This window comes from Cyrtonyx montezumae, unplaced genomic scaffold (assembly GCF_038088225.1).
Source record: "Cyrtonyx montezumae isolate F1298 unplaced genomic scaffold, pur_monq_1.0 scaffold_0, whole genome shotgun sequence".
Classification (NCBI taxonomy): domain Eukaryota; kingdom Metazoa; phylum Chordata; class Aves; order Galliformes; family Odontophoridae; genus Cyrtonyx; species Cyrtonyx montezumae.
Window position 1 is genome coordinate 33,594,310 of NW_027071824.1, and position 16,424 is coordinate 33,610,733.

A 16,424-nucleotide genomic window follows, 5' to 3' on the forward strand; every position below is an offset into this window, starting at 1 on the left:
ACGTAAGTGGGGGAACCATCATATGATAGGTAGAAACTGGCTTAGGCTTAAAAGTACAGATTTTAACCCAAAATTTCCTAAGAGCACTAATCATGCTTTAAACACGCTTACTACATAAATATTTATTGCCTTGGGAATGTACAGGTGTTTCCACAATATAACATATTCATTGCCTTAATAGAGCTTCATTATTTGGAATAAATTCTGCACAGTGCTATAGCAATTACACATACGTTAGATCTATACGGGTAGACAAAACTGATTTCTTCAGCAGCTAGAAACAGGAGTCCCTAAAGAAACAGGAATCCCTCGCTAGTCATTGCTTGGGAGTATGTTCTCTACCTTATCTAACACAAACTATTGATTCTGCACGGAAGTCATTGATTTATTGAATGATGATATTGCAAATAGATTACATATCAATGTGTTTCCTTAAAATACAACATAAAAAGGTCAACCTCATTTTAAAGAACAGTGTGTGTTTTTTGAAGATGTATAGAATTATTACTCCCAAAAAATCAAAGTGAAGCTCCCTAAATAAAAAAAAAAAAATGAAGTGTGTCCATGCTGTAGGGCATCAAATACATATAGGCAAGTTGACCAGAGGCTTATCAGAAAAATAAAAAGTTACCAAGTGTGGTTTAAATCTTCAGGGTTCCCAAGAGCAATGGTCATAGTAAGAAAAGACAGGTGACAATTATTTTAGCTGGCAACAGCTCAGTGTGTGTATAGATTTCAGGCGACTGCCAGATCCTTCATTTTGGTATCTGGGAAACTGAACTGGATGGTTCATTGAACATCGTTCTATGAAGCTGCAGTAAGACTTTTCTATTCCATTTTGAAACCCGTTTTCACCCCCCATTACTTCTGGGTGACTATTTCAGCACTTCATTTCTGTGATTATAAACTTGTTTTAACTTTTTCCGCTTTAAAAGCAGCCTGTTACTCTGTACCAGGATTGATTCTGACAAAGATTAACTGAAACAGGTAGGAGTTTTGCTTGCAGAAAGGCTGATGATTAAGCTTTAAAATATGCAGTACACTGGGAGAAAGCTTCCAACTGTAGACCTCAACCTGAAGGGAGTTTTTATGGGCCCATTACTACAGCTATTTAAAAGCACATCATAGAGTTAACTGTTGGTGAATCCGACCTGTCTTTCTGGCTTTCCTGGTATGCAGGGATGCTTTCTGTGTACAGGTTGTCTCCTCTTGACTGAGCTGGCCAGCTAGCTCCCAGAGGATGGCCCATTGTTGCAGCTGCTGGGAAGAGATGATGAGCTACTGCAGAGTAAGCTGCAGAGAGGTGTAGTGTGAGGTCAGATCTGCTCTGAACAGGGCCAGGTAGCACTGCACCACGCACTTTTTTGCTGTAAAAAATAAAATCAACAAAGGCACCATCTAGAATTGTATCCATTCTGTTCCTTGCATGTGATCTAAGTTCTCTTTAAAGGCCAGGCACACAGGACCAAATATTTAGAGAGGTTCTTAATGTTAAAAATAAACACACATCAGCGCGTAGCACATACAAGAGAATTAGTTAGCTGACTTTTATTGTATATATACAATTATATGATTTACTTGTAGAGTAAATCATTTGAATGAGCGAATTCAGGTGCAAGCCTGCACTGAAACTCAGTTTAGAAACTTGGCCTCCTGTCTGTGTGTCCCTTTCTCTGGGGAAAGCAGACATATCTCTGCAGCAGGCAGGCTGTCATGAAGCATTGGGAAAACTGCTTTTGACACCTGTGCTTGGAAAGCACTGTTTTCCTCGGTGTGAAGTTTAACCTGCTTTTAGGGATGCAAGGATGCAAGAAATGTTTTTCATCAAATTAAGAAAACTGAAGGTGCTTCTGTAGCAGACTAATTAGATATCTATCTAAAATAAATGTTTTGTTTAATGCCTGATTTCTTTTCTAAATATATAAATAGCAGCCAGTGGTTTAAAACTCCTGTAGCTGTGAATGGCTCTGCTGTAGCCCCCTGCAAGCTACGTTTTTATTACTTCTTCACAAGAAATTTATTTTGCTGACATGGGCCCTAATCCAGTAAAGTGTTAAAACATATGCTTAATTTTAAGCATGCGAATAAAGTCAACAGCACAGATTTAAGCACAAATTTGTGTTCAGCCTAGCTGGGGCTATAATTTCTGGGTTATGGTCTTGAGGATTGTGTGCTTTTCTTAGAATAGACACCCTCCTCAAGGAAAAAAAGACTATCATGGTTTTTTTTTAAGGTTTCATGTGACTGAAGGAGCTAGGGCTGTTTAATCTGGGGAAGAGGAGGCTGAGGGAGACCTTATTGCTCTTTTCAAATATCTGAAAGGTGATTGCAGCGAGAGAGGGGTTGGTCTCTTCTCACTGGTGACAGGAGACAGGTCAAGAGGAAATGGCCTCAAGTTGTGCCAGGAGGGGTTTCGGTTGGGTATCAGGAAACACTTCCTTACAGAAAGGGCTGTTAAGGACCGGAATAGGCTCCCTAGGGAGGAGGTTGAGTCACCATCCCATCCCTGAATGTGTTTAAAAGCTGTTTGGATGTGGTGCTCAGGGACATGATTTAGCTGTGGGTTGTTAGAGTGAGGGTAGTACAGTTAGGATGCAGTTGGACATGATGATCTTGAAGGTCTTATCCAACCTGAGCAATTCCACGATTCTACAATTCTACGCAATTTATCAGAAGTCTTGCAAAGAAATGCACAAACGAGGAAATGCCGAAAAATTTTGGACATCAACAAGTTGTTTTAAATATGAAAGTTAAGCAATTCTAGGAAATTTCCTGTAACTCTCCCCCTCAACCTTTGCATGCTATTGTAGTAGCTGAACACATCTGAGGCACAAGCTGATTGTTTCATGAATGACCAGCCAGCCACCTCCTGTTATTTTCACGTGGAGAAAGCCTTATTTCCTGCACCAGCTCCTCAATATAGCCATATTGAGTACTTGAGCTAAGAGAAGGGGTGATCTTCCTTACTTCTAGTGAGCCGGCGATGAGTTAGAAGTTCAATATTTCTTAATAATTTGCTCAGTGATAAGGAGACATTTTTAATTGCGAATATATACAAGTGACCTTCTCTTGGGGAAGGTAAGAGCTTGGGAGCTGGTGAGTGAAATGTAGCTCAGATGGGACCTGAAAGTCACAGGAGCCAAACAGGAATTTGGTGATTTTGATGCAGTGGACAGAGGATGGCTGGTTGCACAGTGAACTGTGTTCCTGCAATTTGCACTCCTGCTGGCAGTCTCAGGCAGACCTAGAACAGAATGGACCTGCAATCTAAGCTGCCTTCTCCTTACAAGGGCTTGCATGAGATCTGGGATGAAACAAAATGGTGTGGTGTATATATAAGTTTACATGAGTGACTCTGTTTCATTACACTTATGAGTTTTCTGCAGAAATGGGAAAGCCAGTGCTGCTTTACATTGAAATAAACCGTCTCTAATATATATCAGCATTAGAAAATGTCAAGTTACCTTTTTTTTTCTTTTTCTTTTTTTTCAAAATACAGGATGGCTTAAAGGCTTTGAGTGTTCCATTTGTACCATGCAAGTTGTCAAGCACCACAGCTGAACGGAAGAAAGAATGTGGGGAATCTCTGCTAAGCTTGAATTTTACATACTCAATAGTGGGTACAGGATTTGTTCAGAGTTTTATTATCGAGTGAGGAGGTAAGATAATTACAGCAGTGAGGCAGAAGGCCAAAAGATGATGAAGAAAGTCTAATACCAGGAACCATTTAGGTTTAGAGAGCACTGTGGGTTATTTTTTAAAATATACTAGCCACCTACTGATGACCTCCTCCTGGGGGAATTTAAACACAATTTAACTATCATACCTCGTGTGTTAACATTTACAATCTCCGGCACTGCAGTTTACACTCTCGTGCTCACATTTACCAAGTGTGTAAAGGAAAGGGATTTGGCTGAAATTGGTGAGACAGAAGAGGTTAAAATCAGTAGCTGGAAAATGAAAGAGTTGTAAGGCACTCTGCATGGTTTTTTTTACTACAAAAGTAGCCAGAACTGATTTGAATCTGGAACGGGAAAGTCATTTGTTAGGACCTCAAGGTAGGTTTCCTGTAAGTTATATCTGTTCAGAGGACCATAGTTTGCCTCAGGCTTCAACGCAGTGTAAACTACAAGCAAGTGGCTGAGAGGAATCCTGAGCAGCGACGCATCCTAGCAAGATGCTAGGTGTTTTGCTGAATTAAGACCCTAAAGGTATCCACTATTATACAAATCTTAAGAAAAGCAGAAGTGTATTTTTAACATTGGTTCCTACTGAACTTCCCAGAGATGGTAGGAAATGGTGGACTTAGGAAGAAACACTACTGGTATTTCTTTGTATCTTCTGAGCCTCAGATCATCTTGGCTTTTTATATCAGAGTTATCAAAAAATATTTTCCTAAGAGAGGTTCATGGTAGCATGGAATAATACTAAATGTGTCCCACTTATAGGTAGTGACTCAGCTGTACATCACTGAATGAATATGGCTTTTTATTCATACTTTTTGTATTCTCTCATTCAGAGCACTGAGAGCACTGTATACTCTTGATGCAATCAATGATGCACTTTTTCCATCTTAATAAAAAAACTGATTTAATACAGCACTCTTTCCCAGTTCAAAAACAGCTATTTAACAAACAAAAACAAACAAAAAAGCCAACAAAAAAACCCTCCAGAATTGCCTTAGCTAGGCCAAGATATTTTCCTTCTGAAGTAAATATTCTTCTAAGGCACTCATGATCAATATAAATGAATGCTTCCTTTTCAAGCTATTACTTGAGAAAAAAAAAAGAGAAACCTCTTACAAAGTCACAAAAAAAGGTATTATTGTTGCATGTCAGTTTAATACATAGCCTATGATTCTGCTCCACTGTAGCACAGCTCACTAAGCTTTTAAAAGTGAAAGGCCAGGGTAGTCTGCCTCTCAATGGATTTCCCTTAAGCAAAAGCCTTCTTTATCCAAATCTTGAGAGGCTGCTAGAACTCATGAACCTCTTAATCACATCCTTATCTCAAATGTCATGTCTGCTCTGTACTCCTAAATAGATGAGCTGTGAGAAAGTAAAAAAGCTTGTGCTATCTTGAAGAAAGGAAAGGAGCAACCTGGAAAACCAGGGGAGTTTCAACAGCGATAGTGCAGCTGTCTGTGTGCTGTGGGTCAACAAGGAGAACATCAGGGGACAACAGCTTTTCCCAGAGGCACGCACATGCAACCCAATCATCTAGAGTTCATCATAATCTCTGAATAACTTGAGCTGAAATCCATTTTTTTTAATCAAAACATTCTCTTCTATTTGAATGATCATACTTGTTTGTTATTTTAGGACTTTTCACAAATTCTGAGCTCTGAGCACTGTTTCTGATTTAAAAGAATGTGCTTTGGGTTTGGGTTTTTCTAGACTTTCTGCCTAGAAAAATGGAAATTGCCAAGTGACTGTTTTAGTGAAAAGTGATTTTAAGGCTGTCAATGTCACCATTTTCCATTGCAGAAAGCCATATTTAAACTCGATTTCAGATATAATTATGCCAGTTGTCGTGGATTGATTTTAACTGCACTTGTTCTCTTACCTCTCGTAAAAACCATTGAGGAGACTTCAACATCAGAAATATCTGCACTGAGCTCATAAAATTCACTGTATTTTGCAGAAGCAGTTTTTCTGAACAAAGTATTCAGAACAATTTCCAATCCAATTTATAATTTCATTTCCTATCTGTGAAAAAATATAAAGTCTGACAAAGGTTTGAAAAACACGAACTTGTACTTTGGAATGCCTAAGAAAATGGGTGATAACTAATGAGCACAGCAAGAGGAGAGGCTCTGAATTTACTGGACTTGTGGGCAGGCAGCTGCCTACACCTCAGTGATGACTGAAGCCATGATTTGCATCATTCTAAGAGTTACACCCTGACTTTAACATTAGATTTATCTTCCTACTTCTTGTTACAGATACATAGGGAAGCAGTTATTTCTGAATATCAGTATACAGAATGGTTTTCTTAAAATACAGCATTATTTGCCTTTGGGAAGGTGTTAAAAATGATTTCAAATTGGCTGCTATAGAGAAGAGCAATTTTAGCAACAGGCCCACGTACAGATGTAATGTGAACAGAGTCTGGGAAGAAGAGAAAAAAGAGCAGCTCAATCATGCATCTCCCTTCCTGAGCACTGCAGCAAATACTGCTAATGGAGCTGAGTGATGGGCTTTCACTTTCCGAGGCAAATCCCTGTTTTAACAACTGCGGGCAAAAAGGATCAAATATTTAACTTGGTATTTAACAAAATAAACTCAGATTCTAAAGCAAAAGATATTAAGTATATTATCACATCTGTCTGAAAGGTCAGGTACTGCTTAGCAGTTTGAAACAGTTGTGCTGGAAGAGTTGACTGAGCACATCACAACTGCCTACAACACAAGTTGCAGAAGATGTGATTAATGTAACTGCGCAATTACGGTGGACCAACCCAGGTACAGCTAGATACGCCACTGCTCATCATTGCAAGAGTTTTGCAATTCAGTTTTGGCTGGTTTGGGGGAGATATTATTTTGTCTACAATTAACATATTCCAACGGACCCTCAGCCCCGCATAACCTCAGCTCAAGACAGGATGGTTAATAACCTCTGAATGCAAGTATTTCATGTGCCATACTGCTGATGTGCACAACTGCAGACTTTCCTGCTGCAGCATGAAAATGAGTAATTTTTTCTGAAATTTATATATACAGCTGCATTTCTATGTTTTAGAGGGGGAAGACAACTGTCCTCCTTTTCCTTTTCTTTTTTTGTTCCTTCCTAACATAACATCTCACTACTGGACACGTTGGCGCTGTGTTTTCCTTGTCCCTGTCTGCTACATCAAAGACAAATAGTCTCTGCTATTGCTAATCCTGGGATTCTCTGCTTGGCAATTGTAACCAAACACAGTTGAGAGGGGTGTTTTTTACGTTAGTGCTTTCATTTGGAAAACATTCATTGTTGTAACATCAAAGTCAGTTTCATTTCTTGGAACTGGACACTTGGCTCAAATAATGTCAGAAATAAGTTAGTTCCTTGCATGTTTTTTTTTTTTTTTTTTTTTTGCCAATCTCTCAACTGATGTCCTGTGAAGAAACCAGAGCCCATTCTCATCACAGCGCTACAAAGGCTATTGCAGCTCTTAAGGGTTTAGAATGGCAGATGGGAGAGACGTTTTAGAATGATGGCAGCCTAGCAGTTTCACAGCTCCTTTCATATGCTGGAAGGCAACGGGAATCACTGGTACAGCAAAATTGTACTGATTTCTGCACAGAAATCTGAAAGTCCCTTTCCATGCCAGGCATCCTTCTAGTCTGCAGAGGGACACTTCTACCTTGCTACCAATTATGAAGATTCATTTTAAAGCATTTCTAACTTTGCAGATGAGGATTACCTACAATCCGTGTAGAGTTAGTCCATTGCTAAACACTGTGAGTCGGCACCAGCCAAAAGCAGCAAGGAATAGAAAATGAGAGATGCGGGAAGAAAGGAATCGGAGGAAGAGTGGGGAAGAGCTGTTGGTGTAACTTATTTACCCCCCACAACAATAAAGAAATAAGCAATAAAAATGGAGAAGCGCGATGATTTTACAAACTCATCTAAAAGCTGTCTTTCCGTTTAAACAGAATCACCTGGCTCCCTCCCGCTCTCAGAACAACTGTTTGGCACACTGGGGGGGCTTATTTCAAACCCAGCTTTTCCCAGTTCCCTTTTTCCCCTCCGACGCTGCCCTGCCTCCGTCGGCTCCCTCAAGCAGCGTTTCGTTTCCCGCCGGGCTCCCCGTCCCCGCGCGGCCGCCCCTCCCAACGCGTGCTGGGGGCGGGGGCGGGGGCGGGGGCGGAGCCGGAGCCGCCGCAGCGCTGGACCCGCCCGGCTTGGTCCGCCCCGAGCGGCCGGTTGGGGCGGGGCGGTGGAGGCCCGGCCCCCATTGGCGCGGCCCGCCCCATCCCCTCTCGCGCGCGCGCGCCGCATCCCGTTAGCGCTCGGGGCTCGGTCTCGCGATGCTGGCTCGTCGCCGCCGCCGCCATATTGTGACACTATTTTGATTTGGAGCTCAGCGAGCGGGGGGAGGGGGGGGCCGGGAGCGACGCGGAGCCGCAGCGGTTCCAGCGGAGGACGGGAGCGGCGCCGCAGACACTCAGCCTCCCCCGGCCTCCCCGCTTCTCCCGCCTGCGGCGACGGCGCGGACCCCCCCCTCCCTTCCCCCTCCTCCTTCTCCTCGGCCACCTCCTCCTCTTCCCTCCCCCCCGCAGCGGAACGGCGGCGGCGGGAGGCTGCGGAGCGGCGGCGGAGCGGCTCGGGTCGGCGGGGTCCCCCCTGCCGGGAGGCGGCGGCTGCGCTGGTGGCGGCGGTAGTGGCGGCGGCGGCTGCCGTGGTGGGGGAGGCGGCGGCGGCGGAGGAGGAGGAGGCGGAGGAGGAGGAGGCGGAGAGGCGGCAGCAGGGTAAGGCAGACCCCGCCGAGGCGGGCCTGGCGGCGGCGGCTCCCCGGGGCCGGCTCCGCCGAGGGGCCGCTCCCCTCCCCGGGGGCTGCGGGGAGCGGCGCGGAACGGCCCGGCCCGCAGGCCCGAGGCTCTGCGGCCCCGCGGCGAGGCCGGGGCGGGCCTCGGTGCGGGGAGGGGGCGGCCGGCACCCCGCATCCCGGCGGGCGGGGGGGAGCCCGGGATCACGAAGGAGGGAGGGAGCTGTGGGGCGGCGGCGGGAGTTGGAGATCCTTTTCCTTGGCGAGCGGGAAGGGGTCGGCTCCGCGTGTCGCCCCCGCGTGTGCGGGAGCCCCGCGTGCGTGGCGGGTCGGCAGGTGACAGGTGCGCGGCTGCGGGGCGAGGCTCCGCCATTTGGGGCTGAGCCACGGGCCGAGGTGCGGGGTCTGCGGGCTTCCAGGCCATATATAGCCCACCTCCCGTTTCCATTATCCGACTGGGTTTAATTGTTCCGTAGGATTTTTTTTTTTTTTTTTGTAAGAGGGATTTGCAAGACTGGAGTTGAGCCCGGTTGGGTTTTTCTCTTGTTCTGTCCCCCCCACGAGGGTTATGAGGGCGGCGGGGAGGTGCGTAGCGCTTGGTCTCATTCATTGAGAGGCTGCGTCGGTGGTCTGAGCGCCCCGTCCTGTGAGCTGCTGGGCGGCCCTCGGGGCTGGGCCTCGTGTTCTTTGTGCTGGACCCTGCCCTGTGCCCGAGGCCCGGAGGTGTTTCCCTACTAGTGACAGCGAGTACGTACCTACAATCCCCGGAATCGCTTCCTTGCGAGGAGTGGATTTCAAGGTGTGGTTTGTGGTCCTTAGTTTTAGGGTATTTGATTCGGGTTGAAAAAAGGCTGTTGCCGAGGCTCGTCTGTGGACAGCTGAAAATGGTGTTGCACATCATTTTTATTATACAGACATGTGAAAGATAAACACTAATGTCATTCTTCGGGACTTCTGAACTTGTTTTCCATCATAACTGTAGATGCTAGAGTTGTGATGCACGTGCATCCAGCGGGAAGGGCTGGCTGCTATATCAATAGCACAGCCACAGTTTGCTGAAATTGGGAATCTCTTTGAGTTTACCCAATGATTTACTGGATAACCAGGCACTTGCATTTTGTATCAGTATTTAAATTATTTGTTTTTTATCCGTACGGTCGTAACTGGTTATGATCAAAACTCAAAATTCTGATCTTGCTAAGAGGGAATTTTCACTGACAGATTAGGAGATATACATGTCATCAGTTTCGGTAAGTTCTGCTCTGCAATTTAAATGAGACTTTAATCAGTATAACGATTGAAGTTACGTATTAAGCTTACGGAGGCTCAAGGTAGATAGTACTTTGACCTATGCTGTAGCTGACCTGGCTTTCAGTTTCTTTCATGAGCTGAGAAGACCTGGGTCATTGCTTCTAATGCTGCTTCATGGGAGGGCCTGCAAAAGGGGAGGGGGAGAAAAGCTGTGGGAGGAGGTACATGGAGTTTGGGTCATCCCAGTGTTGTGACTGAAAGATGCTCGATATCTTCCCCATCATTACGTGTGTGGGCGGTACCATCTTCTTGATAACACTACCCTTGCCTTTGTCAACTCTCAAAGGCTTTGTGAAATGTAAAGCATTTTCCATTCCAAGAGGAGTTAATGGGTTCTTCTCTCTTCCTCTAAATATGTTGATATGAATAGACTTTTGAAAATGGGCATGCTTCCTATGGTAGTGTTGTGGTAGAAATTTCTCATCCTGTGACAGGATGGAGGAAAGCAGCAGTTTTTTCTGATGGCACTGCTTTGAAGACTGAGGTGCCGTGTTGTTTCATAAGGGTTTCATGAATAACTAGTATGCTTTTCAAGCCTTGTAGAATCAAATCTGTCATCTGTTGAAGAGATTATTTTCTGCAAACTTATATACTTTTTCTTTTTTTCTTTCTTTTTGCTAGGGAGCTTTAAGAGCTTTTGGCAAACTTTCTTTGTGAGACTAAGTACTCTGTAACATAAAACTGGATTGTTCTTCATCCTGTGGCACGTTCCTCCCTCTTACTGTGATTTCTGGTTGGAAACACTGGAAGAAATAAGTTGGTCAGATGTGACCTCGAGTTTATAAAATGACTGTAAATTTAGGACTGAGGGATCAGGCTGATCTTTTCTGAACTGTTGCAAGCGGAATGCTGAATGATGTTGCTGTTGGTGCTTTTACAGGAAATAGAACAAAAATTCCAGTGATTCAGAACTGGATTTTTTTTAAAGCTATACTCAAAACTCAAATATTTAAATGATTGAAGCAAAAGTTAACTTTTTTCCGCTAATGTATACAGTGATACAGGTTTTGCATTTTTTTCTCTTCAGTTGCATAGTAGATTGCCTCAACTGGAAAAGTATGTACTTTGTATTTCAAACAGGAGAAATAATGGCGGCTGCTCTGAAACATCTTGAATGCTGATTAGCAAACTAATCCTGATGGGATTCCCCATACTAAAATTCATCTGAGAGAGGGAAAGCTGTCAGATTCGTAGTTGGATAATATTTTTTATTAAACTCATAATTGCAGTTGGAAGTTTCGTTATAATGATTGCTTCTGTTTCTCCCTTTCTTAATTACGTTTACCAGAAGAATCACTGTGATAAGGTTAATGCTGTCCCTAACACAAGTTTTTGTAGACTTTTTTTTTGTAATTGTTATAGAATGACAAAGTTAACTGAATTGATCAGCAATCTCAAAGTGTTCTAAACAGTATACAGATGTATGGATTTCCTTCTGGCTTTGTATTGTGCTGCCTTTGGATTTTGGTGTTCCTCAATTAGTAATCAGATTCTGGTGAAACCAAGTGAAATAGCTGGACGTGAGTAAAGTTGAGGGCTCTGTGTTACCTGTAGATGGTATCTGGATGTTCTTGGAATGTGTCTGTCATAGAATGAGAGGATCTCTTAAAGAGGTGCAGTTAAACGGTTAATATTCTTAGAATGTTTTGGGTATCTTCTGGCGACAAGAAGTTTAGCATTGCTTAGTGTGATGTGCTAAGAAGTTCTGTTTAAATTAATAACTGGTAGGATTTTAGCAAAAAGAAATACTTATTGTATTTCTAGCGAGATGCTGTATACAGTCAGTGCCATTATGGAAAATAGCTCTTTACTATTCTGAACAGAAACCAAGGTCAAATTTTACTCTGCTTAATGATGAGTGGTTTAAAACTCATTCAGATTCTGGTTGCGCTATGAGCGGCTATTGGTTTTTCCTTTATTTAAACATCAGTGTTTCAAAGTGGGTTTTAAACTTTATTCCTTCTAATGTTTAGAAAGATGTTGACTTAATAATGCATGGTAGTTTAAAAACAGCAACAACAGAAAAGCAAGGTATGTTTCTGTTATAGGTTGCATGTAGTAGTTCTTAAAACATTAAAAAAAGAAGTGTGCACACGTTAGTCATTATATTGTTAGCTTTGCTAGAATTTACAAACAAGGAAAAGAACAAAGCTGCTATACATGCTCAGTACTTTTATGATGTTCTTAAGTTTGCCTTCGAGTGTTTATCTAAAGCTTGTTTCAGATTTAATACAATCTGGTGTTATGTGTACGGGGACTACTTGGGCTGCTGGGGCTGCCAGTGAGAAGGCACATTTCCATGTGTTTTATCCCTTCATCAAAGATGCTAATTTGAGTTTCTTTTCTCTGCAGAGCTGCCAGTTTTCACAAAACCTGCAAAGGCCTTTTTTAATCTTTGAGACTTTTACACCTCTTTTAAAATGTCCTTGAAATGGTCAAATGATGCAAATCCTTATTAAAAGGACAACTAGAATGTGTAAAAACAACTAAGACTTGCTTAGTTGTACATAGTAGAAAAAATGATTGCAGTTTGAGAGCTCAGCATCAACTGATCTCACATGGATATGATGTTGAGATGCATCTTCTTTCCGTGGAACTTTTCAATGAAGAGTTGCTGTTGAAGAGCTTGGACTTGAGTTTTGTGCAGGTGCTTCTGTGTGCTTACTCCAAACTTCTACATTTTTCACATCTTTTCATGCTGTCTTTGATGCATGGACTACATTAGAAGCAAAAACAACAACAACAACAAAAAAAAGAATCAATGCAGTGATGCTGAGGGTTGTATAAAAATTGAATAGAAAAGAGTTTCAGACAAAACAATAAAAGTATTGCTTCAGACAAGTCGTTGACATCTTTTTTAATACATATTTGTGTAGTGTATTAAAACCCATCTTTAATTTATTCCTCTCAAGACACAAATCTCGAGCAATTACGTTTCCTTTAATCCTGTGCTTCAATAAATTTTAAGCTCATCAGCTAATTTCAGCAAACTAGCCATGGGGCATGGTCTTGGGCATTTTACATTTTAATAATATTTAAAAAGAATGTTCAGGTTGATGGCTTCGTTGAGTAGAAGATCTCTTCAGGGGAAAGTTTTGCATAGATTTAGCATTTACCTGTTATTCAACCTGCCAGTTGGCCAACGAACAGCTGTCTTCGGGTTAAAAACTAGATATGATGTGCAGTGCTCCTTTTTGCAGTCAGCAGTTAGGGAACGTGAGAGGCTAAGTATACTGTGGCTAGTGCTTGGAAGAGAGGGGTAAGATAATAGGCATCTGGAATAGAGGTGGAATGTGATTACTTGGAGTGTGGGGGCATGGCTCCCTGCAGATCTGTGGGAAACAGGACTGTGATCTGCCATCTGTGGGACAGTTCCTTGAACAAGAGGGATAGCAGCATCTGCCAGTTTTGCTTTACTGAGCAAAAATCATGTCATGTTAGATATCTTAAGAAAATGAGAGCTGAAGGAGAGGGGAAGTGATGGGTGAGGTAGCTAGGCAGGCAGCTGGGCTGCTGAGCTTGTGTCGCAGCAGTGGCACACTCAACTGGAGTGATTAAAAAAAAAAAACCCAACAGCTCTGAGAGTGAGGTGGTGTTAGGTGTGTGGTGGTGATGTTACTTCTTCTCTTGAAATCTCTTCTGTGCCTGACTGTATGGGTTTGGCTTGGTGCTTGACTGTACTTAGACCTATCCTGGCACGCTGCGTGTAGCAGCATGGGGCAAGAATGTGTGCCAGTGAGGGAGTAGTTGCGTAAGCTGCACAAGGCATATGTGTTATTTTCAACACGCTTTATAGCAAATGCATTGTTTCACTGTTACATCTCATTTTATAGTGGGAATGATTTAAATGTTTGATGCTAATAATTTAATTAATCTTGCCTGCATGGACTCTTGCACCCTGTGGTGTATTGAAGTGTAATAAGTGAATCTGTGAAGCAGTATCAAATCATTGTAATGACCCTAAAGTAGTGTAATTTTTATTACACTTCCAAGACACTATATTTTACAACGTTCGTTGCATTATGAACTAAGTCTTTTTTTGTATTCTGTTGTGGTGTATTGAAGTGTAATAAGTGAATCTGTGAAGCAGTATCAAATCATTGTAATGACCCTAAAGTAGTGTAATTTTTATTACACTTCCAAGACACTATATTTTACAGCGTTCGTTGCATTATGAACTAAGTCTTTTTCTTGTATTCTGTAGATAATGCTAGAAGAAAAAGATGAGAACTCACTGGCAGGCATACACTCTTTAACAGTAAACGTTCCAATTCTGTTTGCCTTTTTCGTAGGTGACTTTTGCAGAGATCAAGCGTTAAATACGTTGGTAAGGAGTGATTATTAGAAAAATTCCCAACGCCCGTCAAACTTAGTGCTTCAGAAAGCTCACTGTTGTTTGTTGATCAGTATGTTTCACTTTTTCAGTAGTTCATGGTTTCAGCACCAAACCATCTCTCCAAACGTTAGTACCTATTTCAATCAGATGCCTCAGAAGCTATGAGTAACAAGTGCATTGAGATATATCATCTATTTTCTTGAAGCTATTTAGGAAAAAAAAGTTGGCTTAATACTTTATACTGAAGTTTAGAAATACTGGAAAGACTTTTCCCGTGTTTGTCCTAAGTGTGATTTCCCCAAGTGGAAAAAATTATAAATAGTTTCACCTTCATAGGAAAAAGTCCCACACAGTTCAAAGAACCGAAGTTATATAATGCAGCATCTAATAGCATCTTTTAACAGCTCATGTTGTCTTTTAACCCTGAAGTCTCTACTTCCTCTACCTTTTATGTACTGAGTATTTCTTTTTATAGTACTTTGCTTTTTACTGCATTCCTAACTTTATTTTTTTCTTGACTTTTAAAAATTTGTCTATGCTGATTTTGTAGAACACTGAATTTACTTCCTCTGAGCACCATTCTACTCTGATCCTGTCATATTTGTATGTGGTCTAGAAAAGAGCTGATCTGTCTGTTCGTTTCTATCCTTTCTTCACTCTCCCTTTTGCTTAGCAAATACACGATACCTACTTCACAATTCAAATGTTTGTGCCCTCTTTGTTATACTTCACTTTGCCATTTCTTTTCACCTGTTCCAGTCATTCTCTTTGGAAATTCACCTTTCTTCCTAAGAAAACAGTTCAGCACTTGTCATTTCTTTTTGTTTCTGTTTCTTCTTCAGAGGATCTGTTGCTAAGTTTGCCCCTGCTCTGGTCAGGCTTTCCAGAGAGAAAAATAAAGTGTCATGAGTTCTGTGCTTGGATTTCTTTCAATTCATTCATCTGCTTCAAATTGCTGCTTTCCCTTTGTTGGACAAAGCCTTTTTTGAAAGGCAATAGTAGGTTATTTTTTTGTTTTTATTCTTTTTTAGAGAGCTGCCTTTAATCTAACAGGTCTAAGCAGTTGTGAACAACAGTGAGAATCTCCATGGGCTCAGCAAAAATGTGCTTAAGAGGCATTTTAGTTCGATAAGTTCGGGTTGTCTTTCAGAGGAGCTACTTGAGTTAAAAATGTTGGTGTCTTATCCTCCCTTAAAAAAGTATATTTGTCTGATTTTTGGTAAAAGAGTAAGAGTTTGGGTTTTTTTGTCGTTGGGTTTGTTTTCTTATGTTTCCCTTGGACTGTGTAGTTTAAACTGTTTTGCCGAAGTAGTTGCCAGTACCAGATTATTGTATATCTTATTTATGCTTTGGTGCTGGCTAGACAGCTTGACTTGGATTAGGCTCTATTGTACAAGGCACTGTATAAACATTTGTTAAGTCGGCCTCAGAAGAGTTTGCAGTCCCATAAATTAAATAGGTTTACCAACACAAATACATTGAATTAGACAAAGGCATTTAGCAACGTATTTGTGTTAGCTTTAGTTTGTTACGCTGTTATTAGCTCTTCAGTGAGTTTAAACAGTGTGTGTCTTAAAGGGTGAAAAAATGAAATTGTCTGCTTGCTGTGGTATTATCTTTAATAGTGGTAATTCATTTTGCCGTTTTGACACATGACTTTTAAAATCTGTCTCAGTGATTCATGCAAAAGTTATGAAGTTATGAAGTAGAACCTCTCTGGCCTGCGTGCATCGATAGCTGCTTAGGGTAGAGGTAGGCATATCAAAGCTGGGAGTTCTGTTGGAGACTGTGGCAGTGGCTCACGTTTGTGCTACTACCCTCACAGCTTCGCTCTGGCTAAAATGAGTTGAATATAAGTAAAAAATTATTTTTGTATTTGAGTTAGGACTTAATGTATGTATAAAAGGAGTTCTTAATGAATTAATTTCAGCTCCACTATGTGAAGTGCATTTTGATATTTCTTTCCCATCCCTAAAAAGTACAGTACTTTTGGGATTCCTCTTCCATGCTGTCTGGTAAAGGAGAAGAAAAATAAATTGTAAGCAGCAGGAGAACAACTGCTGTTCAGATTGGGGAAATTTCTGTTTTCTCCAGCCTCGTGTTTCTAGAAGGTAGTGTGTTGAGAAGCAAGGTTCAGAGAAAATACCCATTATTTGTTCCTTTTTCCTCCGCATAGGGCAGAAAACCCCTGTGGTTTCCACACTGAAAGGACAACATCAGTTCTTCCATTACTGCTTTTGTATACGCGCTTTAGGTGAAAAAAAAATCAATACGGTAATCTGTTATCTTTGCTTTGGGAAGATAGGT

At 41.8% G+C, this 16,424-nt stretch overlaps 1 protein-coding gene across 3 annotated transcripts in view; it reads left to right on the forward strand.

The window, feature by feature from the left end:
- Positions 1-8,006: 8,006 nt before the first annotated feature.
- Positions 8,007-16,424, forward strand: part of TAB2 (TGF-beta activated kinase 1 (MAP3K7) binding protein 2) — a 61,860-nt gene continuing 53,442 nt past the window's right edge. Inside the window, exon 1 of one of the 3 annotated variants that reach the window (XM_065731826.1) lies at positions 8,007-8,453. The gene's annotated coding sequence lies outside the window, so the exon portion shown is untranslated. Of the gene's footprint in view, positions 8,454-8,851; positions 9,270-12,133; positions 12,429-16,424 lie in introns of those variants that run through there. The other 2 variants (XM_065731844.1, XM_065731853.1) reach the window with 2 other exon arrangements.